The 23,517-nt window shown below is 35.9% G+C and overlaps 1 protein-coding gene across 9 annotated transcripts in view; it reads right to left on the bottom strand.

Annotated features, from left to right (window-relative positions):
• Nucleotides 1-23,517, bottom strand: part of ANO5 (anoctamin 5) — a 139,046-nt gene that overhangs the window by 104,120 nt on the left and 11,409 nt on the right. Inside the window, exon 1 of one of the 9 annotated variants that reach the window (XM_074274877.1) lies at nucleotides 13,985-14,598. The exons of 7 other annotated variants lie outside the window; for them this stretch is intronic. The gene's annotated coding sequence lies outside the window, so the exon portion shown is untranslated. Of the gene's footprint in view, nucleotides 1-13,984; nucleotides 14,599-23,517 lie in introns of those variants that run through there. One more of the 9 variants, XM_074274878.1, reaches the window with a different exon arrangement.

Below are 23,517 nucleotides of genomic sequence, written 5' to 3'. Positions count from 1 at the left end.
ATACCTGAACAATGAGGGGATTAAAAAGAATGACCTCTACCATTCAAATGTTTGAGATATTCCTCAGGCCACTGTTCCTCTAGTAATAAAAATATAAATGACGAAAATTTTTAAATAGTTTGAGAAAGGAGGTCTTAGGCAGAAAATGAGATCCCCCCATTCAAACAAATTTAAGTGAAAATGATAAAGGCTATTATTTCAGATGCTGAACCTGTTACATATCTTTTAAATGAATGGGATCGAATGCAAATTGAAATGGACCATACCTAAGGATTCCTATGGACTACATATCAACTTCTAGTTGTTGTATTTTAGTCATTTCAGTCATATCTGACTCTTTATGACACCATATTGGGGGTTTCTTGGTAAAGATGCTGTTGTGGTTGAATGTTTCCTTTTGTAACTTATTTTTCTGATGAGTTAAATTATATTACTTGTCCAGGGTCACACAACAAATAAATGTCTGAAGCCAAATTTGAAAACAAGTTTCCCACTTCAGCTCCAGCATTCTTATCTACTTCACCACCTTAAAAAAAAAAAACCCACAAAATAGTATTATCTATGTTCTATTGTGATTTTTGTTAATTATTTCCAATAACACTTTAATCTGTTTCACCAGAATGATATCTTAATTCTAGATTTTGTATATTCTACAGGATACTCTCAATTAACCAGAGATTGTAAAGGAGCAAAGAATATGGGGTGGGGGAGAGAGGAAGAAGGATGTTTCCTAATTAAAGATTATTTAGAAGTTTTTTATCATTTCAAGTCTTATTCATTTGTTGTTCATTATTTTTAAAATGTGAGATTTCATTTTTGTTGGTTTTAGTAATCAGAATATAATTTAGGAGCGAAAATGTTTAAGTGTCCATCTATCTTTAAATTCCAATCACTTGTAATTATAATCTATCTTTGAAGACTGAGGATCTAGTATTTAAAAATCACCAAACCTGCACAGCACTAAGCCCTAAACAAAGCTGTGAAATAGGTCATCTTACTTGACCCTAGCATGGAATTTCCCCCTACCCCACACCCCATGGGTGTGATATAATGGATAGCTGGAGCTAGAATCAAAAATATCTTAGTTTCAACTTTCCTTCTGCTTTTTTACTAGTCACTTAATCTCTTTAAAACACAATTTCCTCATCTATAAAACAGGGATAATGATTATGTCCTATAGCCTTTCAAAGACTGTCCAGACTCAAAGAGATAATGCATGTAAATCACTTTACAAATATTAAAGATCTATGTAAATATCAGTAATGATTATTATTGCTCCCCATTTAGATACTGAATCAAGACAAATTTGCTTTCAAAAAAGCAAATTATGAATCTCGCCTTACAATTATTTTGTTGGGGTTTGTTATTGTTAATAATAGTTTGTTTTCCCTCAATTGAATGTAACCTTTTTTTTTTTTTTTTAAATTTTGAGTTCCAAATTCTATCCCTCCTTCCCTTCCTAGTCCCCTCCCTCTGACAGTAAGCAACCTAATATAGTATATAGGTTATAAATGTGCAACATATTTTTATTTTATGCAGGAAGGAAAGATAAGAAACAGGATAGAAGAAAGAAGAAATGGAAAATGGAAGGAAGGAAGAGAGAGAGGGAGGAAGGGAAGGAGAGAGACAGAGAGAAGTATGCTTCAGTCTATATTCAGACATCAGTTTGTTTTTTGTTGTTGTTGGTTTTTTGGGGTTTTTTACTCTGGAGGCAGATAGTATTTTCCATCGTGTATTCTTTGGAATTGTTTTGGATCACTGTATTGGCTGAGAATAGCTAAGCCATTCAAAACTCTTCGTCGTACAACACTGCTTGTTTTGGTTACATGTTTTCCTGGTTCTGCTCACTTCATTTTGTATCAGTTCAGTATATGTAGTTTAGGTAGAATTTTCAATTGTCTTAAAGTTGGAAGAGACTAGAACACATTGAGAGGAGGAGGATAGAGATGATGTCTATATCCCATGAGGACTGCTTGATGAGTATTGGGAATGATTAACCCACAAAATAGAAAATTCAGCTCAGGAATGGTGAGGAAGGAAGAAAAGGGGTGGGAAGCATGACAGTTGTGCTCAAGTACCTGAAGGTTTGTGAGGTACAAGAAGGATCCCATTTGTTCTGTTTGGCCACTGAAGGAAAAACTAGGCACAACAAAGGAAAGTTTCAAAAAGGCAAATTTAAGCTAATGTCAGGAATAACTATGTAGTAATTAGAGTTATTCAGAAGTAGAATGGGCTCTCTCAAGAGGAAGTGAATTTGCTCTCACTTTTATCTTCCAGAAGTCAAATGATTATTGATGAGGTATGATACAGTGGAGAGTCTTCTGAGTGTGAGATTAAATGGCCATGGAAATTGTCTCATATTAATCAAAGACTGATTATTCGGACTGCAAACTGGAAACCTATTACCGTTGTAATCCTGGTCAAGTACACATTACCACTTTGGGCCCTCGAATGCCTTAACTGTAATATGCACAATTTAGACTAAATAACTTCTAAGGTCTCTTCCAGCTCTAACTCTAGGACACTAATCACCTATAATTGAGTTCTTCTCAACTCTAAGATTCTACGATTCTAAGTTCCTTATTTGGCTAAATTCTCCACATGACCTCACATAGCCCCTTTGTCAGCACATCTTAGGCATTTATGATATATTTTGTATCATCATTATCTCGAGGTGTCTTCTGTGGACTGTGACCTCCCATAAAACAGGGTCCATGGATTGTATATCATCCTGTTTTGTTTCTCTAGTGCCTTTCCCTGGGTCCTTCATCCCCAGACTTATATGGTTTATGGTTTATTAAAAAGAGGATATATGGTTTATTAAAAAGAGGAGCTTTTCATAATTTGAGACTTTTATTCACAAAAGTAGAACACAAAGGGGAAAGTATTGAGTGAACAAGGACTTCGGTTGGCAGACTGCCAGGTGGTCTAAATTTCACTTTATCTTTTCATTGATCAATTTTCCAGTGGAGTAAGTCATGAATTTGGGCTTTCTCTGTTCCTCTATTTAGTCTCTTCCTTAAGATTTAAACAAGGATTAAGGCCTTTACTCTAAAAGGGGATAAGAGGGAACCCAGTCTGAGGCACCCAACTTGATGACCTCTTTAATGTGGTAGCAGATTCCCATTTATGTGGCTAGGGGGGGTTTTAAACAAGCGCTTGTGCTGGGATTTGCCTGTTAAACGTGGACCGAAATAAAGTACCCCTCTCTCCATGGGTTTACCAACCCAGTGGAGAGACTGTTGACATAATGTTATGCTTGACAGTTTCAGCTGATCATTTTGTTAAATAACAGACATGCTAGTCAGTGATAAGTAGCAATTATATTGCTAGAAGGGGAACACTCAAATGTGGTAGGATTGGGGAGTGGGAGAAGTTTTATATTATTTGTAAAGTATTTTAAGCCTCAGTCAGCAGGCATTTGACTAGATGGGAGAAAGATGCACTCCTGAAAGTTCCACAGAAAGATGCTGGCTACAGAATAGATCCCAGAGTTTGCAGGTAATCATTAGCCTGGTGCCTTAGTTGCCTTGCAATCAAAGGATTGCTAGCAGTGATTAATAGACCTTTACTCCCTTCTAATTTTTACAGCACTGAAATTTGGCATTCTATATATTTATTTAGATATTCAGTCACTTTACAACATACACTCCTAGGTTTCAGGTTCAACCTTTATAAGATTCCTATTGTTGTTGTTTATCCTCTATTAAATTTTAATTGACTTTACAAGCAGTATCTTGTACTGGGGAGGGGGGGGTGGTCTGTTTTTCTCCATTTATTGCTTGGGGAAGGAGTTTAATCACTTCAATACAAACACAGGTTCATAAAGAAGATACATACAAATAAGTTAATTTTATACAATAAAATGGTGGCAAAAGAGAGAGTAAGACAATGTACAAATAGAATAAATAATGTGAGGCAAATCAGGTCGTTTTTCATTGGCAAGATGGGGATAGGAGGAAGGAAGAAGGAAATCAGGAATATCTTAATAGAAAATATAACACTTAAGCAGGGCTATGTAGCAAAAAAGGGACTTGAAAAGGGGAAAATAAAGGCTGCCCAGTGTATATCATAAGATTATCACTTTTATTGAAATTTCACAGTAGAGGAAAATGAAAACTTGGAGAAAGGAGTGGTTTACATAAGGTTGTGGGAGAATACACAGAGGTAGGATTTGAATCAGTTCCCCAAACTAGAAAGCCAGCTTCCTTTTCACTGCACCAATTTGGAAAGTGATATGCACAAGGACTATAATAATATGAGTTTAAGAAACAATGACATGAATAAGAAAGCTAAGAAACTGAACCTCCCGATTCTTTCCTGAGAAAACAGTACTCATCTCCCTGGATTTAAACCATAAGCAAGATGGGGTAGACGGGGCAGCTAGATGGCGCAGTGGATAGAGCACCAGCCAGGAGGACCTGAGTTCAAATGTGACCTCAGACACCTAACCAATCCTAGCTGTGTGACCCTGGGCAAATCCCTTAACCCCAACTGCCTCAGCAAAAGGAGAAAAAAAAAAAAAAAAAAAAAAAAAGATGAGGTGGACAAATGTGCCTAATAGTATATTTTTATACTTTTAAAAATTCTAAATCTAAACACAAAATGAAGTGGGAATTCTATATATAAAGTAGAACAGGAAAAAAAAAAAGAAAGAAAATTATATATGAAACTACTGTAGATTTCCATTAGGCACAGCTCTTGTTTATTTTTCAAGTGTATAATACATTTAACCTGTAACTTTCAAAGCTGTCTTGCTTATCTGTGCTTCTTTCTTTTTTTCTGCATTAAATATATATATATATATATATATATATATATATATATATATATATATATATATATATATATATATATATATATATATATATATATATATATATATATATATATATGACTGATCCTCTTTTCTTTTCTTTTTTTCTTTTTTTCCTCAGTACAGTTTGCCTGGATTGTAGATTGCACAAGAAGGAAAAGTGAGAAATAAGGCTGGAGAGGAATTTCAGTCAGAATATAGAAAATCTTAAATGCCAGGCTAAGGAGTTTGCATTTTATCCTATAGGCAACAGGGAACAGTGGCTATGAATCCTTATGAATGTCTTGGGGCAAGGAATAACATGGTTGGTTCCCAAATGTTAGGAAGATTACTTTGACAACTAAACTATGAAAGGGCATTTATTAAGCAACTGCTAAGAGTCAGAGTATATTAAATGCATTGGATCTGGTTTTTGTGGACCACAAAATTCCAATCCACAATAAAAGCAACTGAGATAGAGCTCTGAGCATGCTTAATTTATTAGGCAGTCAAGTGGTTCTTGAGCAACTACATCCAAGAATTTCCTCATGGTCAATGTTCCCTCTATTCATAGACTAAAAGATTTTATAACTCCTGAGAAGTTTTGAGGAGATCCCAAGTCCTAGGGAAATCTCTTCAAAAGTAAAGAAACTACTATGATTGGTTAATCTTCAGAAACAAGGTCACTGCTATGATTGGTTAATAGCAGTGTCTGTCTGTCTGTCTGTCTGTCTGTCTGTCAAGCACAAACAACCACAACCACAACTAACTACTTTCATAGGCCATGAACTAGATGCTATCTACCGTGGGTCATCACAGATGATCATCAAAAATTAGGATCACCCAATATAAGTAAACTACTTTTTGGCCAGGGGCTTTCTAGATGTCATAAGACCTTGTCACTAAGCCCTGGAACCTCCCACTTGTCAGCAGTGTCCTAGAAGGTGAACTTTCATACACTAAGGCAAGAAAGTTGTTTTTCAAGTACAGCCTATTCATTCATAGGAGTGGTGGGTAGGGATGCAGGTGGGGAAGTGTTCTGTAAATTTCTAACACAAGTTCATAGAAGTTCCTAAAACAGATCTAACTTATACAACCTAAAACTATCTACTAAATTAATCACAAGTAATATAACCATCAATACATGATAGATTAATTAATTGCAGTCTACGTAACGCTTATTTCTACAACATGAAGTATATCAAACAATTGACACATTAAATCACAATGAAGTGAGTAGACAGTGACTAAATTAAGTAGGAGTATCAAAAATGTCTTCAGAATTCAAATGACACTAGTGACATAATATCTGTGTAAGCCTGGGCAAGTCATTTAGCAACTCCTTTCCTGAAGCAATTTCCTAAGATTTGTCCACAGAAGGTAATGGATCTTTGTGTGGTTTATCTAAGGGAGCTGTTCTCATGCTTTCTAAATTACAGATCTTTGCAACATTTGCCTAAGGTAGGGACGCCTTATTTGAGGGCATGGAGAGAAAGGGGTGGTCTTGGCTTCTAATACCAAGTCAGTCTTCCCTCCTAGGAATCCATGAAACTGATTACTAAGAACTGCCTTTGGTCAGCTATAATAAACTGAGATCCCATCCCAAATGTGGCAGAGGCACATGTATTTCTGTTCTAGACTCGCCCTACATTTGTCGGCCTTGGGATTCAGCAGTCTCCTCCAAGCAAGAAGCCACAATGAGCTGGTAATTTGTGGGTATGAGTTACAGAAAAATTAGAGGCCTGGCTAAGCTAAGTTTGGGTTAATGTGCCATTGTCTAAACACACTGCCCCTCTACCTCTCTAGCTCATATTAAGGATGCTAAATTATAAGAATGTGTAGCATTTACTCTTTAAATCTATTCCACACCCAGGGATATCTTTGCCTTTAGGGACATCATTATGCTTTATAAAACTCAATAGGAAAAGAAAATAAAATCTTAAAGCTCAATAGAGATTTACAAGAAGGTTCTGTGGAAGTTCCTAAAACAGACCTAACATATAACATAAAAAATATCTTATAAATTAATCACAAGTAATATAACCATCCATAATTGGCAAATTAATTAATTGTAGTCTACATTACTCTTATTTCTACAGCATAAAGTATTTTAAACAACTGACACATTAAATCACACTAAAGTGAACATTTTTTAATAAAAAAATTTAATAAATCTTAAAGCTCAAAGAAATTTGCAAGAAGATCTTATGGAATTAAATGCCACATGAAAAAAATCAATAGTGACAAATCATTCTAGCTTTATAATCTTAAAGGATGAGATGCATGAACTATATATGGTGCACCTGCCTCCTGTGAACATTAATTTATTAGACAGCTTGGTACCTCTGTGATTTGGTGACTTTGCATAGCCTTGACAATAGAGAAATTGTTGCCAGTTGATTCACCGCCATTTACTTATGAGTTACATGACCTGTGAGGGCTATCTCCAGTCATGCTGATCTATATCTTGCCACTGGATCCAGCTGGCTCCAGTGGATAAAGTGAGGCCGGTGACCTTGCACAGCCATTCCTCACTGAAATCCAATTAACTTGCTTGCATGGCATGATATTACCTTCCTCATGTCTAGTCATCTTTGAGAAAGAAAGGACAAACAACCATAACATGACCTGCACTAGCCAGGCTGGTTTCAGAGGTTTGAATTTAACCTTCTTTGGGCCTTAGTTTTACCAGCTATAAAGTAGAAAGGTTGGATTTAATTGACCTCTCAATCTATGAGCCTATTTTTTTTTAAGATCAGAAAATAAGAACCTAGATGACACTTTTAAGTTTTACAAAGCAATATTACAAATCAAATCTAACTGGAAAATAGAAGAAAGGCTGAGTAATATTGGCACAAAACTAAATAACAAGAAATGATGAGAGTGCCAAAACATAAGTGGTCAAAGGGTAGGAATGATAAGTTTTCAGAAATGCATACTACCAGCAAGTAAATGGGAAAATGCTCTGCATCCATAATAAGAGAAATAAGCACTAAAACAGATCCATGTACCTGAGATAATTTAAGGTAGGAATTCTCTTCAAAGGACTAGGAAAAGGAACACAATTATATTGTTAGTAGTGTTGTGAATTGGTCTGATCAAATTTTTTTTTTTTTTAACATTTTATAATTATTTAAAGGGTGAGGAAGGTTGAAGTTGTGATAGGCACTGCCCCAGCAATCCCAATCTCAGTCCTGAACATATATTTCAAAGACACAGAGGGGCAGAGTTTCACATACGTCAAAATGTTTATAGCAACATCTTCTCAGTAAGAAAGAAGTAGAGAAAAGGTGGATACCCATGAAATGGCATATGACCATCCCATGAGAAACAACAAGTATGAGGAATTCAGAGAAAGTGGAAGATTTGTATGAAGTGAAGGAAGTACAATAAGCACAATGATGATGATAATAAAAATGAAAAACTAAACTGGGAGATAGTCTACTTCTGGGTAACTGTAATGGCCAAGCTCTGGTCTTGAGAATCAATGAGAAAAACACACCTTCCTGTCATAAGAGAGAGGAGGGATTGTGGGTTTGGAATGTGGTATGTGCGGTCAGATGCAAATTAATCTTTACACCCATTGGTTCTGCCCAAACTTTTTTCTTTGATAAAATGGAAACTTCAAAGGTGGAGAGGTAAAGTTCCAAATAGCAATGACAATATCAAAAGAAAAGGCAAAGCATGCTTTTTGTTATTTCTTTATTTTTCTTGTTTTTAGTTTTTGATCTGTGTTATCCTTTGCAACAAGGCTAATATGGGACTGTGGTTTCCCTGACTATTTATGTATAATTAATATTAAATTGCTTATTTTCTCAAGGAAGGGGTGGGTGAGAGAGACTCTGGAATTCAACTTTAAAAAAAAAAATTAAAATTATTTTATATGTAATTGGAAATATGTATACATAAAGTGTGTGTATAAACATTTTCACTTGGAAAAATTTTAAAGTAAAAGGAAATATTTTTAAGTGGCTAGTAATAGAAAATAGCAGCTTTGCCCTTTCCAAAGCACTTTCATATGCTTTCTTTCAATTAATATAGCAGATATCTATCAAAAAGCTTTATAGTACATTATAAGAGGCACTTGGAAAGATATGACCTAGGTATCAAGAGCCTGCAATTTTGTACAGTATATTCCATATATAAAGTATATTTATGTGTAACAAAGTAATACATATATAAAAGCAGTAAAGAATAACAAATCAAGGTCCTAGGAAGAAGGGAGAAAATTTTGTATAGACCTGGGGTGGAGTCAGTGATTCAAGATGAAGTGGTATCTATTGGGACCAACAGGTGAAAAGGGAAAGGGAGAAAATAGGTCATAAGGAATAGGTTTTTTTATTTCATCCACCTAGATTAAAGACTATAAGACTCATATCTGTTTCAGTGACCTCAGTTCCGGATTTAAGGTATCAGATTTAATATATAAATGAGCCAAAAAGAAGTTAAGCAACTGCAAATGTAAGGAATATAGGAGGTGGAATTTATAAGCCTTTTCTTTAAAAGGCTGAATGGAAAGAAAAAGAATGAGGAAGGGAACAGGGAAAAGAGAGGGAGGAAAGAAGGAAGGAAAGAATAGGAAATGAATTTTTTTAGAAGGAAATACTTGGCTAAAGTTACTTGGCTAGAAAATGGCTGATCTGTGACCAAAAACTCAGGTCTCTTGAATCTCAGAACATTACTTTTTATACTATGCTATTCTGTTTTTTCCTGTTTTCCAGATCTCACCTATTTATACAATTGTTTTTGCAATTGTCAGGATAGATCTGCACACAGATATATTCAAGTATTTTACCTGATACCCTTGGTGACCATGCCATACATACGTGAGTCAACTGAGTAGATGAGGCCTGTGGCTAAACTAGATGCCTCCAAATCAAACTAATAACCATGATCCTAAGAATCAAAAACTAAACATGTAGTACATAAGAAGGGGAAATGCCACTAGATCTGCTTAGTTCATCACTTTAAATTTAACTGAAGATCCTATCATGGATCTGGAATCAATACTGAGAAAAGAAAGAGTGACAAAAAATAACAAAATACCCCAAACCTTATTCCCCAATCAGGGCACAGCATTTGGCCATGCTTATCTTAAAGGGACTATCTCTCAATCTTGTCTTGTTTTTGAGGAAAATACTTTCTAGGGGGACAATTGCTAATTTTACATATTCAGGGATAGGGCAAAGTTTGGATTTTTGTTTAAAAATCTCTACTTCTCGGTAGAAGGTAAGGATTCCCACTTATACATAAAAATACTATCTCTAGACAATAGTCTACAGAGAAACTGGCCTACTTTCAATTCCTTCAATTTGACATTCTCTCCTGCCTTCTTACTTCTGCCTAAGCCATCCCACATACTTAAGAAAGAATGTACTTCTTATCTCCTCCTCCTCCTCTCCCAGTCCCAGAATACCTTAGCTTCCTTCAAGAGTTAGCTTCCACCCCAGCTCTATGCACCTTTGACCCAGTCCTTGCAATATTAATTTACTGTATGTACCTTCTCAAATTATTTTATATTTATCTGGTTGTTCATAAATATATACCTAATAGAATTAAAAAGCCTTGTTTTTTTTTTTTGTTTTGTTTTTTTCTGTACAAATTCACAGCAAATTTCTCCTTAGCAAAGGAGAAATTCTGAGCCAGATCCTTTGATATCAATTTGAGCTATCTTTTTCTGCTTTACTGCTATATGTTTTGGTGATTTTAGTCTGTGTTCTCCTTTACAACATAGTTAATATGGAGGGCAGTAATCGGGGCTAAATGATTTATCCAAAGTCACACAGCAAATAATGAACTGAGCTGGATTTGATGCTCTATCGACTGTCACCTGGCTACTCCATTATTATTTATTGAATTGTTGAGTCTCAGGTAAGCAGACTGCTGTGTTTTCTCCCAAAAGGCCCAATCTAAATGGTATTCCACTTTATAGGTAATAAGAAGGGGCATCTCCATCCATGACAAACTGTTATACAGATTTTTTTTTTACTTTTGTCTTGGAGACAAAAAAATCTTATTCATGCTTGCTATATGTGAAGCTGTCTTAAAAAGCAGTGTAACTCAAAACACTTAAAGGTTAAAAATCTCATGACTATGTGACCTCTGAATCTCAGACTTCTCATCTGTCAAATGGGATTAACTCTTGCACTGTGGTTCACAGGGATGTTGAAAGAATTAAAAAAAAAAAAAAAAAGGAATAACAACTCATATTTAATATAGTACTTTACTGCTAAGGTTTGCTAGTCATTTTTCTATAAAACAACCCAGTTAAAGCTTAGTTCCCTTTCATTTCTATGGAAGTAGTATTAACTGAACCTTAATCTGTTATATTCAGGGTACTTTCATTTTCAAAGAGGAAGCACAGATCAGTTAACTCAAACAAATCACTGATTGGTGGAGTTTTTGGCAAGGAGAGCAACCGCCTGAGGAACTTTCCAAAACATGCACAAGATTCCCAGGGATCTTGAATACCATTCACCTACACAAAAAGCCAACTTTGGGCCCTGCCCCTATCTCACCCACAGATATACCCAACAAGCACTGCTTCTCTGGTTTCTACCATAAGCACCTATTGGTTTCCAGATCATTCCCCTCTCCTTTTTCAGGGACAGAGCCTATCCCCTTGCTGTGTCTCAGCTTTCTTATCTCTTAGACACATTAGAAGAGCTGGACTTAGAACTTTGGCCCACCACTTCTGAAAGGTCCCAAACTTCCTCACTGTTCCCATTTCCCCCTCCTCATCTTACTGTTTAGTAGTCTAAACAATAAACACTTAGTGCATGCCTTCTGGAAGCCTTAAAATCTAGTTGGGAAAGAAAAGTGAATATTAGAAACAATTGCTTTGAGCTTAATCAATCGCTGAGCATTTGTTAAATGCTTACTATGAACCAGTCACTGAGCTAAATCCCTGGAGTTATAAAATAAGAAAAAGTCTCTGCTCCAAAGGAGCTTCCTGTCTAATAAAGGGATCATATTAACAACTGCTTACAATTGAGATGATCTCAGAAGGAAGGCATGAAGACGAAAGAAGACTGGTAAAAACTTCTTACAGAGAAGGCAGGACCTTACCTGAGGCTTGAGGAAGCCAGAGAAATCCAGAAACAGAGAGGAGAGAGAGTGGAGGCTTACAAGTATAGGAAACAGCCAGTCGAAATGTCATGAGGAGGGAGGAAAAAAAGCAATGGGGTCATTTTTTGCTGGATTGCAGAGAATGTTCAAGGAAATTATAATAAAACTTGGAAAAGGTAGTCAGGTCATAAAAATCAAACAGAAAATTTTATTTTTCAATCCTAGAAGTGAGAGGGAGACAATGAAATGTATTGAATGGGGGTGGGGAGCACAAGGAGACTAATATGTACTTAAAGGAGATTATTTTGAAAACTGATAAATCATGGAGACAGAGGTAGGAGGACCAACCAGCAGGTAGTCCAAGTGTGAGGAGATGGGGGCTTACACTAGGATTGGGCAAAGTCAGGAGAGAAGGAGGTAATTACAAAAGATGTTACAAAGATAAAATCAAAAGGACTTGGCAACAGATTGGATGTGTGGGGGGAGGGAGAGCTGGAGATGATACCTGGGTTTTGTTCCCCAGTGAAAAATGACACCCTCTTTAGATTTAGAGGAAAGTAAGGAAGAAGGGAAAGTTTTAGATGTATATCCGGTTGGAGATGTCCAATGGGCAGTTGGAGATTCAAGAGTGGGTGTCAGATGAGAAGTTTGAGCTGGACAGCTTGACCTGAGAAATCATTTCTGCATTGAAATGATCATTGAACCAATGAGATCAATAAGCAAAAGAATATGCAGAGAGAAGGCAAGTGCACCCAGAACAGAACCTCGATGGATAGCATGATTATTAGTGTGATGTGGATGAAGAGTGGCTGAAATCATCTAGAAATAAGCTTCCAAGTTTCCAGGTAATAACACTGTCATCACCCTTTATTTGGCTGGTACAGACCAACCTCAGTGATGACACAAATGATGATTCTGCCTGGTCTCCTCCAGTTAGCAAACAGAAATAGTTACTTAGATAAACAGTAAAACTAAACAAAATGACTAAGATATAACTAACACTATTTTATGATTCTTTGACAAATATGAATCACAAATGCAAACCCTTTCCTTAGTTTTAATCTATTGGAATAGCCTTCATTAATAAAAGAACTTATCAGTTCTTGGAAACTACCTTAGTCTTTAAAACTATTGTCCAGAATCTTACTATTGTGACAGGGTAGTACAATTGTAGCCAGTATTGTTCAGTCTTATCTAATTCTTCAAGACTCAGCAGATCATAGCTGTGCATTGGATTTTCTTTGCAAAGATACTAGAAGGGTTTGTCATTTCCTTCTCTAGTGGAATAAGGCAAACAACTATTGAGTGACTTCTTTAGGATCACATAGATAAGTGTCTGATGCTGGATTTGAACTCAAGACTTCCTGACTACAGGCCCAGTGCTCTTATCTACAGAGTCACCAACTACTCCCAAATGCTCCTCTAGTTTACTCTAATCTAATTCCTTGCAAATGAGGCAATAACATTTGCAAGGGGGCAGTTAGGGATCAGCAAAGAACAGAGGACTGGGCTTGGAATAAGGAAGACTCATTTTACTAAATTCAAATCCAGCCCCAAATACTTCCTAGCTGTATGACCCCGGACAAGTCACTTCACCCTGCCTATCTCAGTTCCTCATTTATAAAATGAGCTGGAGAAGCAAATACTGGAGAACCAGTATTCTCCACCAAGAAATGGGGTCACAAAGAGTTGGAAATCACTGAACAAGAATTAGTCATAATATAGGTAGAGTACCAATTCTGAAGTCAGAAGGATTTGAGTTCAAATCTAGCTGTATAAACCTGAACAAGTCACTTAACTGACCAAACAAAAACAAACAAATAAAACAAATAAAACCAACAAATACAAGAATTCGTCAGTATTTCAATCTCTGCATAAAGCCTGCTGACCTTCTTCCCCTTTTCCCATCTTCAAGCCCATAGACCATGTAACTACAAGAGATCATCTATTCCACTGAATAAATTCCAGTTCTTCCCCCTTATATTGCACCAATCTACTCCTCTGTAAGGTCATCTCTCTTTCTCCCTTCTAGGCTAAATAGGATAGATCTGATACTCTCTCCCTCAATATAGTCCTTCAAAACTTAATTACAAAAATCACATCCTTTAAAATATCACTTACGTTAACTGGTAAGTCATTCCTGCTTCCTTCAAATTGTCCTCAGATGCCAAGGTCGGACTCCTCCCACCGTCCTGGTCTCCCTATTTTGATTAAATTCCACTTTCTCAAGGATTCCTCCTAAAAAGTAGTGCTTGGCCTCCTCCCCACTTGGAAGAGTTTATGGGACTAGAGTAGGCAATATTGCAGATGGGCTTTTAAGATAAGTTAATTATTTTTTTTTGTTGTTAATGTTAATGTCCTGTCATCTCTCAGTTGTAATCCTTCTCTGGGAGGAGGTGTCTTTTCTCTGTGAATCCTTTTCTCTGCAAGCAAGTTTCTTGGGAGGCTTCTGGAGCCTCCAGTCAGAGAGAAGATAGAATCTCCAATCCTCTTCTTCCTGAATCCTGGCTCTGAATCTCTTCAAGCTTCCCTGAAGTTCTCCCAGGAAGTCTTGCTCTTATCCCAATCTAGACTGTTTTCCTCCCATAGAATGGGCTTGTGGGTATTGCAGAGGCTTGTGGGAACTACTTACAACCAATGAGCTTGCTTGTTTGAACTAAAGGCGTGAACTCTGAGCTAGACAATTGTTAAGTACCAATTTAGCACTTAGTAAGAACCTAACTTTTTTTTTTTTTTTTTTTTTTTAAATCCTTATTCCTTCTAATTTATTATAAGGGCTGGCTCTCTGGGAGGGGAAATGCAAGGGATCCACTGGGAAATGTAGGGTATATTATGACAAAAGATCTCAATCAAATTTTATTTAAAAACAAAAACCTGGTGACTAAAACTAAGAGAAGAATAAAAGGAGAAATGTAAACAGTGATAAGGTAGTGGAACGTGTTTCTTACCCTGTTTGTTTGTAGACTCTGCTAAAGGAATTACAACCCGATTTTAAATTGGCCAACAACAGATTTGTCAACTCTGACTATTGGAGGAGGGAAAGGAATGCAATTTAGGTCACCACTTAGCCAGCACCCTCGGGTCCTTAGAGATTTGCTCCACCTAATCTAGAATATTTTAGCTAAATCCCAGCTGCACTCACCTACTGACCTTTGCCAGAGTTAACCTACATACCTGAAGGCCCTGGTTCCTTACTTCCTTGTCTTTCGATCCCTAGTTTTCTTCAATCAAATCAAATTTTATTCAGATCAAATGCCAAATTGGCATTTAACCCACTTGGAATCTCTAGATTTCAGATAACCAGGGTCCTCTCCAGATTCCTTAAGAATCTATGGACCCAGGTTAAGAAGCCCTTGGAATTTTAGGGGATGAATCAGGTTGTCTTCAGCCTCTAAATTCCAATATCCTACTGTATATGATCAATAAACACAGAGGGGTCTGGTCCATACCCAGGAAGTGCTGCCTGCTCACTCTTAGCACATTTTAAAACATCAGCCTGTACTCCCTGTACTTTATATTTCCACCACCTCCTTCCACCCAGCAAGTCACAGGAATGCACACAGTCATTGTTTTATCAAGGCAAGGAATTATTCAGTTAAAACACACACACACATTCAATCTCTGTGGTTGGTTTTAAAGTGATAAAGTAAAAAAAATCCTAATCTAGATCAGACAAATATAGCAGGTCAGAAAATCAGAGGAAACCTTTTTATGCCAACACCCAGAAGAATGTAAACAGCAAAGACTCACTCAATCACTCAAGGAACAGTAGTTTTAACTATATTTGGTATGAGCTCTTTCTATCCTAGGATTCTAGCCAGCATCATTGTAAAGAAGTCTAATAAGAAATGGTAATACAGTCCTTCTAAAGAAAGCATTTTACTGTTTGTGGCAGCCCTTTTTGTAGTGGCTGGAAACTGGAAACTGAATGGATGCCCATCAATTGGAGAATGGCTAAATTATGATATATGAATATTATGAAATATTATTGTTCTGTAAGAAATGACCAACAGGATGATTCAGAAAGGCCTGGAGAGACTTACATGGACTGATGCTTAGTGAAATAAGCAGGGCCAGGAGATCATTATATACTTCAACAACAATAATATATGCTGATCAATTCTGACGGCCATGGCTCTCTTCAACACTGAGATGATTCAAACCAGTTCCAACTGTTCAGTAATGAAGAGAATCAGCTACACCCAGAGAGAGAACTATGGGAAATGAGTGTGGAGCACAACATAACATTTCCACTCTTTCTGTTGATATCTGCTTGCATTTTGTTTTCCCTCTCAGGTTTTTTTTTTTTTTAACTTCCTTTCTAGATTCAATTTTTCTTGTGCAGCAAGATAACTGTATAAATATGTATACACATATTGTATTTAACGTATACTTTAACATATCTAACACATATGGGACTACCTGCCATCTAGGGGAGGGGGTGAGAGGAAGGAGGGGTAAAGTTGGAACAGCAGGTTTTGCAAGGGTCAATGTTGAAAAATTACCCATGCATATGTTTTGTAAATAAAAAACTATAATTAAAAAAAAAAAAAAAGAAAGAAAGAAAGAAAGCATTTTACAAAGTGCCTAATTGACATCCTAGCATGACAATACTCTTCTGGATGTCCCCTTCATCTCTAGCTGACCCTTCCCCAGCCACTTTCCTGACTCTTTGTCCCGTTCCTCATGTTATATGGTTGATTGTTGACCTTTGTTCCTGAAGAGGACCAAAATGATATCATTATGCTGGAGCTAAGGTACAATGTGTCTGATTGTGGCTGATCACACCAATGCAAGCTTGAATGTCCACTGGTCAGGGACAAATATTCCTTGTAAACATTTGGGATGGATCCTTCAAATGTGTGCATCTCTTTTTTTTTTTTTTAAGCTACTTCAATTCTGCTGTGTTCCACAGCTTCTTTGATGTGGGCATACCTTTGCCAGTGTTTCCCAAGTCACACAATCAGTTCCAATCTATTCCATCTATTATCTTATAGATAACAAATGTTCCCCAAGGTTCTCTCCACGATCTTATCACTAGATGATAGAAATCCAAATGGAAAGGACTTTCCTCATAGGTCATTTGGGTCAAGCTCCTCCTTTGATCGATAAGGAAACTGAGCAGAGAAAGGAAATGTCAAATTCACCCCAAATTCCAGATTCCAAACTCTTTCTATTATAGGATCTTGTCTCCTTTAAGAAATATTTGCTGAATTAAACTTCTGAATCTAGAGCCATTATCTCATATTTTTCTTTCACTTCTTAACATCCACTTTAATAGAATCTCTCACAAACACTATAGATCCAGTAGGCCTCTTAAAATTACCAATCTATCTGAGGAATCTGAGGAGATAAACATTTAATTGTGCTTCTAGAGAGAACTGTTAACTGGGATTGCTTGAAAGGACAAAGAAAAGGATTAAGAGAACTTATTTTCTGAGAGAAATGAGTTTAATCTTTGCCTTTTAAAGAAATGTGAAGAAATTCTTAAGAAGAGACTTTAACTTGCATCATGAGAGAATGAAATGACTGTCTCTGTTTCCACAGTTAAATAAGTAGTTATAGTGATGGTTAAAAGAGACTATTATCTTTCTCAGAACTGATACTCTATAAATTTAGGACTTTGTTTTATTAGTGATGACATTTAATAAAATTGTCTACTCAGGAACCTTAATTTATTTAAATTTAGGAGGTTAAGCTATTTGACAGGAGTAGAAACTTTATGGAGGTAGGAGGAAGTTTCTCCAAGTCATTAAATAAATAATATAAAAATACACTTTTAAAAATAGGGTTATGAACTAGAACTATGATTTCATTGGTACAGGAAACTTCCAGATGATGAACTTCCTATTACAGATGTAGATTACTTCTCTCTCTCTCTCTGCAACTAAAGCTTAATCTTGAGTAGTTAGTTATCCCTTCTACATTTCAGCTTTCCCCATAGTGGTTCTGATACATTATGAGTGCACATAAGGAATTAAATGGGAATTCTGGAGGCCTTTGGTGGAAGCCACAGATAACAATCAAAGTCCAATAGATAACACAGAGTTTAGAAATTCAGAAAACAATAAAAATTATGTATAGTACTGAAAAATATCAATACAAATTTTACAATAAGGTACCACAGATAGAACATTTCAAAAAAAGAAAAAAGAAAAAATTCAGACTTCTCTAGTATTTTATGAAGATTTTTCAGAATGCAGGGGTATGATACCTTATATCAAGCATCACCCAGTTATTTATATCAGAGAAATTTTTTTAAAAGCAAAATAAGATAAAATAAATTGAGTAATTGATCAGAGATATGGCAATTCTAATTAAAAAGAAAACAGAGTATATTCCTTGAATGACTTAGAACCTGTGGTAATAAAGAAGGAAAATGGGACAGTACCAGGTAAAGAGAAGAGTGATCACTCCAGGTAAACTATATGATGAAAAGTTAACCCTAACCTTTTCTTCATCTCCATTTCTTATCTTTTATTTATCTATAATCTCTCTCTCTCTTGACAGTATTATTTACTCTTACTTAAATAACCTCTTCTTAGTAGATGACTTTCTCCAGCATTAGCGTATCTTCTAAACTCCAGATCCACATCTTCTATTGCCCACAGGAAGTTCCATGGCTACCTCCAGCAGGTCCAAAATTGAACTCATTAACTCACCCCTTTCCAAAAATAACTGCTTCTCCTGAATTCATTATTTCTAGCTGTAGCACCACTTAGTGAGTCTTGTGTTTACAATAATAAGATTATATTTCAATGAAAAGTGGGAGAAATACCACCCTGAGGAGTTGAGTAGCCCCTCTTCACCACATACAGGGAAGGGAAGGGGAGAATCAGAAAATAATTATTTATATAGTGTGCTAATGTGCTTTAAATACTGTACAAGGGTCTCATGTGATCCTTAGATTTTACAACTGAGAAACTTAAAAAAAAAAAAAATAGAGGTTCAAGTGAACTGGCCAAAGTCAAATAGCTAGAAAATGTCTGAGACTAGATGTCTTCTTAACTATTACCTACCTGCCTCAATAAATATAATTCGTTTCATGCTTTGAGACTTGCAAAGTCCTTGATGATTATTATATTACTTGATCCTCACTATAATCCTGGAAGGCAGATGCTATTATTATCCCCATTTTGTAGCAAAGGAAACTGAGACAGACAGAGGTTAAGGGTCATATAGTTAGGAAGTATCTGAGGCTGAATTTGAACTCAGGCTTTTCTGACTCCATGCCCAGTACTTTTATCCACTGTGCTTCTTAACTCAGACTTGTTATCTATAAAATCAGTAATCCTTATCTTACTTACGCCACAAGGCTATCTTGGGGACTGGGTGAGATAATGGATACAAAGTACTCTGTAACATAAACAATGTAAATAGGAATAACAGAAGTTGTTATTTAGTGTCAGTTTGACTTGCTACTATATTCCTCAGAAGGTGTTGTTACTAATTCCCTAGGGAGTAAAACGTGAACTTTTAGTTCTTTTTACCAAGAGGAGTGAGGAAGAAGTAAGCCTGATCCATCCCTATTTCTTGTCCAATTTTCCTGTATACATGTAGAGGACAGCTAGAGCTACAGGTAGTAATAATAATAGGTTTGGATATAGCACCTTAAAGTTGGAGATGTGCTTTGTGAACATTGTTTCATATAAGCCTCACAACATTTCTCAGAAGTGGAAAAGTATTACTGTCATCCTTGTTTAATAAACTAGGAAACTTAAACTTAAAAAGTGTGACTTGTCTGTGGTCAGCTGGCTAAGAAGTGCAGAACCCAGTTCTTCCCACTACAGATACTGTCTGTTTCATGTGGGATTGGAGTATCGTCTCTGGTCATGGCACACAATAAATGAATTAATGAATAAACAAATAAATGAATAAAAATAAATGGATGAATGGATAGAGAAATAAATTATATAATGAAGCCTTTGATTAAATAGAACTTAAAAAATTCTACTCATATAAAGTCATCTGTTACCTTAAAAGACAAGCAAGGAGGGAATCAGCATCCTAATCTCTCCCAGGAGCAAACAAGAACAGAGAGCTTAGGTGACTTAAAATATGTAGATAATATCATATGATATACATAATATAATATATTATAAAATAATTTATTTATAATGTATATAATAGGTAATAAGTGATAGCTTCTTGTACCTCTCTCTTCCATACATATACACACACACACACACACACATGAGATACCTATCAGAACTTCATTCTGATAGTTGCATGAACTCAATGGTATTATCAGACTCTCTACAAGTGTACATCATAATTTATCCATCAATACGTTTTCATTCTGGGTAATTTTTGTCTATGTTTTCTCATGTTTCCTTCTTCAAAGGAGTAACCCCCAAAGTCTTCCCCTAGTTTTTTCAGAATATATTCAGTTCTAAATCTCCAAGAAATATACTGTAATAATGGCATGCTCCTTGACTTTTAATTTTAAAAACAAGCTTTAAAATTATGTCAATTGTTTAAAAAAAAATAACAAAGAAGCCCTTTTCAAAGATCTAAATAATATAATTAATTTAATATTTATACATATGTTACATGTAATTTAATGTAACATAATAATTTAACTTAAAGTAATCATGGAAAGTAGAAAATCATGGAGGGCACAACAGAAATGAAGGTTTCAGAATCAGGCATTCAAATCTTAAAATACAAATCATCTAATGGTGTTTTGCTAAAAATACGTCCACCCAACTTTCCTGGCCATGAAGTATCTGTGCAATGTCAAGAGATTTAGAGCAAAGTCCATAAATGTTGAGTGGCTCCTCTATAGAAGATTCATAGAACACAGACAAGAGTTCACAAGAAAGAAAAGAATCATATGAACAGAAATTTATTTTTGAAGGTAATATCCACATTGATGAGATCACATCATTGAAGGGGTGTTCTGACTCCTTCCTGGGTGAGATAATGGATACAAATCACTTTAGCATAAACAACTATTCTGTCTGTGTGTGTGTGTGTGTGTGTGAAATGTCATTTAGTGTCTTTGGATATTTTTGATACATGTTAATAACCTCCATCTTGTAAAGTGCTGTTACCAACTCCCTTGGTAGTTGAATGTGGCCCTTTAATTTCTGCCCAGAGTAAGGAAGAAATAGATTTCAGAAAAGTACAAAATAGTAATGCTATAAAGGCCTTTGGAAATTAACCCAAATATTTAAGCTAACCCTAACATTTAAACTACCAAAGCACTAAAATTTTGAAACACCTTATATTTGTTTTAAATTCTTGCATGTTGGGAAGTTTAGGGGATTGGGAAATAGAAGATAGAGGTTTTAAGAAGATAGGGTGACTAAAATCCTAACTGTTGGCCATCTTCATTGCCAGAGTTACATGGGGGGAGGGGAAGTGTTAAGTGTCTGAGGCCAGATTTGAACTCAGGTTCTCCTGACTTCAAGGCTGATGCTCTATCCATTGTGCCAACTAGATGCCCCCCATCTTCATTTTTCAAAAAAGGAACCTTTTGTTCATTGTAACCAATGGGGGAAGTTATGGTTTTCATATATAACTTCCATGAGGAGTCAAAATTCTTCTAGTGCTTTGTCTACTACCTTATTAGTATAACTATAGAAAAAACTTTAGAAATGGATCATCCCACATTTAGAATAACTATAAGATGTCTATACCTGGGGAAAGGAGGCTATTATCTGGATAAATAATAAAGGGGTGAGGGGAATAAAACAGGGCTAACATTAACCAGATCACAAAATCAAAAGCTTAGATTCTGGATAGATCTTGGAGATCACCAACCTATTGTAACTACTTTTTTTTTTTTAAACAATTGAGGCAAATGCAATCGGGTGACTTAGCCAGAATCACAGAGTTAATAAATGAGTAAGTAAATAAATGTGCTGGCATTTGAACTCAAGTTTCCTAACTCCAAATCCAGCTCAAGAAGCCAGAAAATTTTGTTTTGGCTTGTTTCAAGAAGGGGGACTAAAATCCTTTATCACAAGAAGAATGATTTCTAAGTACTTTTATGTCAGTGTGAAAAGTGGCAGCTGACATAAGGGATCTGTGGGATCTGACCTATTAATAGAACTAAATTCAGTAAGCCCAGCAAATCACACTGAAATGAATATGGGTTTGGGGGTGTAGCTTGCCACATAGTACTATCTAAAAATAAAAAGGGAAAGGAGTGTCTCTGGGTGGTCAATTCTTAAAGGCTCAGTTTTAATTTATTAGTTCAATATTTCAAAAGTCAACCCAAACCTTTTTTTTTTTTTAATGAAATTCCAGAAACAAAATACAACCAACCCCAAAGCCAGAACTCAACATTCATAGATCTTCACAAGGTCTAGAAATAGTTCCTCCATTTATAATTGTCCACTAGGGTTGTGAATTTACACATGTGTGTTCAATGCCACAAAACTATGTCCATGACACATGATTAAGTTTCTGGCATTAAACATCTGTGCATGTATTTTTTTTGTTTTGTTTTTTGGGGGGAGGGAGGTTGAGGCAATCAGGGTTAAGTGACCAGCTCAGGATCACACAGCTAAGAGGTTTCTGAAACTCAGATTTATAGTGGCTAGAAATTGGAAACTGAGTGGATGCCCATCAATTGGAGAATGGCTGAATAAATTATGGTGCATGAATGATATGGAATATTATTGTTCTATAAGAAATGATACAGAGAGGCCTAGAGAAACTTACATGAACTGATGCTGAGTGAAATGAGCAGGATCAGGAGATCATTATACATAGCAACAAGAAGACTATACAATGATCAATTTTGATGGACATGATTCTCATCAACAATGAAGTGATTCAAATCAGTTCTAATTGTTTAGTAATGAAGAGAGTCAGCTACGCCCAGAGAGAGAACTATGGGAAATGAGTCTGGACCACAACATAGCATTTCCACTCTTTCTGCTATTGTTTGCTTGTATTTTTTTTTCTTTCTTGGGTTTTTTACTTCCTTTCTAGATTCAATTTTTCTTGTGCAGCAAGATAACTGTAAAAAATATGTATACATATACATATATAAAGAGAACATTGATTCACCATGGATTAAGAAAGACTTCCAAAAGGAAAAAAGTGGCACTTGAAGGAAGTTAGGGACTAAGACGTAGAAGTGAGGTGAAACAAAAGCCAGTCTTTGGCACATGGGGTTGGGAAGCATCTGGGGAAAAAACAATGATTGAATGTCATGTAAAAAGGAAAGAAATAATGAATTTGGAATCAAATAAAGTGGGCTCAAATTTTGTTCCTGCCATTTACCCCTGAGCTCTTGACTGAATCAATTCAGCTGGCATTTTTTAATGTAGAAAATGAGAGGACTAAACTCACTGACCTTTATTTTCCTTCAGCTCCAAATGTATGGTTCTGGGATAATTTCTGAAACGCAGCAGAGTATATGGTATAGAAAGCTCCACTTGAGCTTTGGAAGATCTAAAATTTTAAAGATTTCTATCGATTAACATCAAGAAATTCATTAATAAGGCTCTTTTAAAAAGTAAATTAAGAGCAAATCCAAAGTTTCCTATTATCGCACAATCTGTACACTTTTACATCTATCAGAAAAAAATATTAGTCTTTTACAGTTACAAAGATATTTTTTGCTTTAATTTTTTCATCTAGCAAATAAGGGGAGAAAGAGCCAATTGCTAAGCTCCCTTCTAGTTCAGATAACA

Source organism: Sminthopsis crassicaudata, chromosome 6, assembly GCF_048593235.1.
Source record: "Sminthopsis crassicaudata isolate SCR6 chromosome 6, ASM4859323v1, whole genome shotgun sequence".
Taxonomy (NCBI): Eukaryota; Metazoa; Chordata; class Mammalia; order Dasyuromorphia; family Dasyuridae; genus Sminthopsis; species Sminthopsis crassicaudata.
The sequence above is the reverse complement of the archived record's forward strand: the minus strand, read 5'-3'. Positions and strand labels throughout refer to the sequence as shown.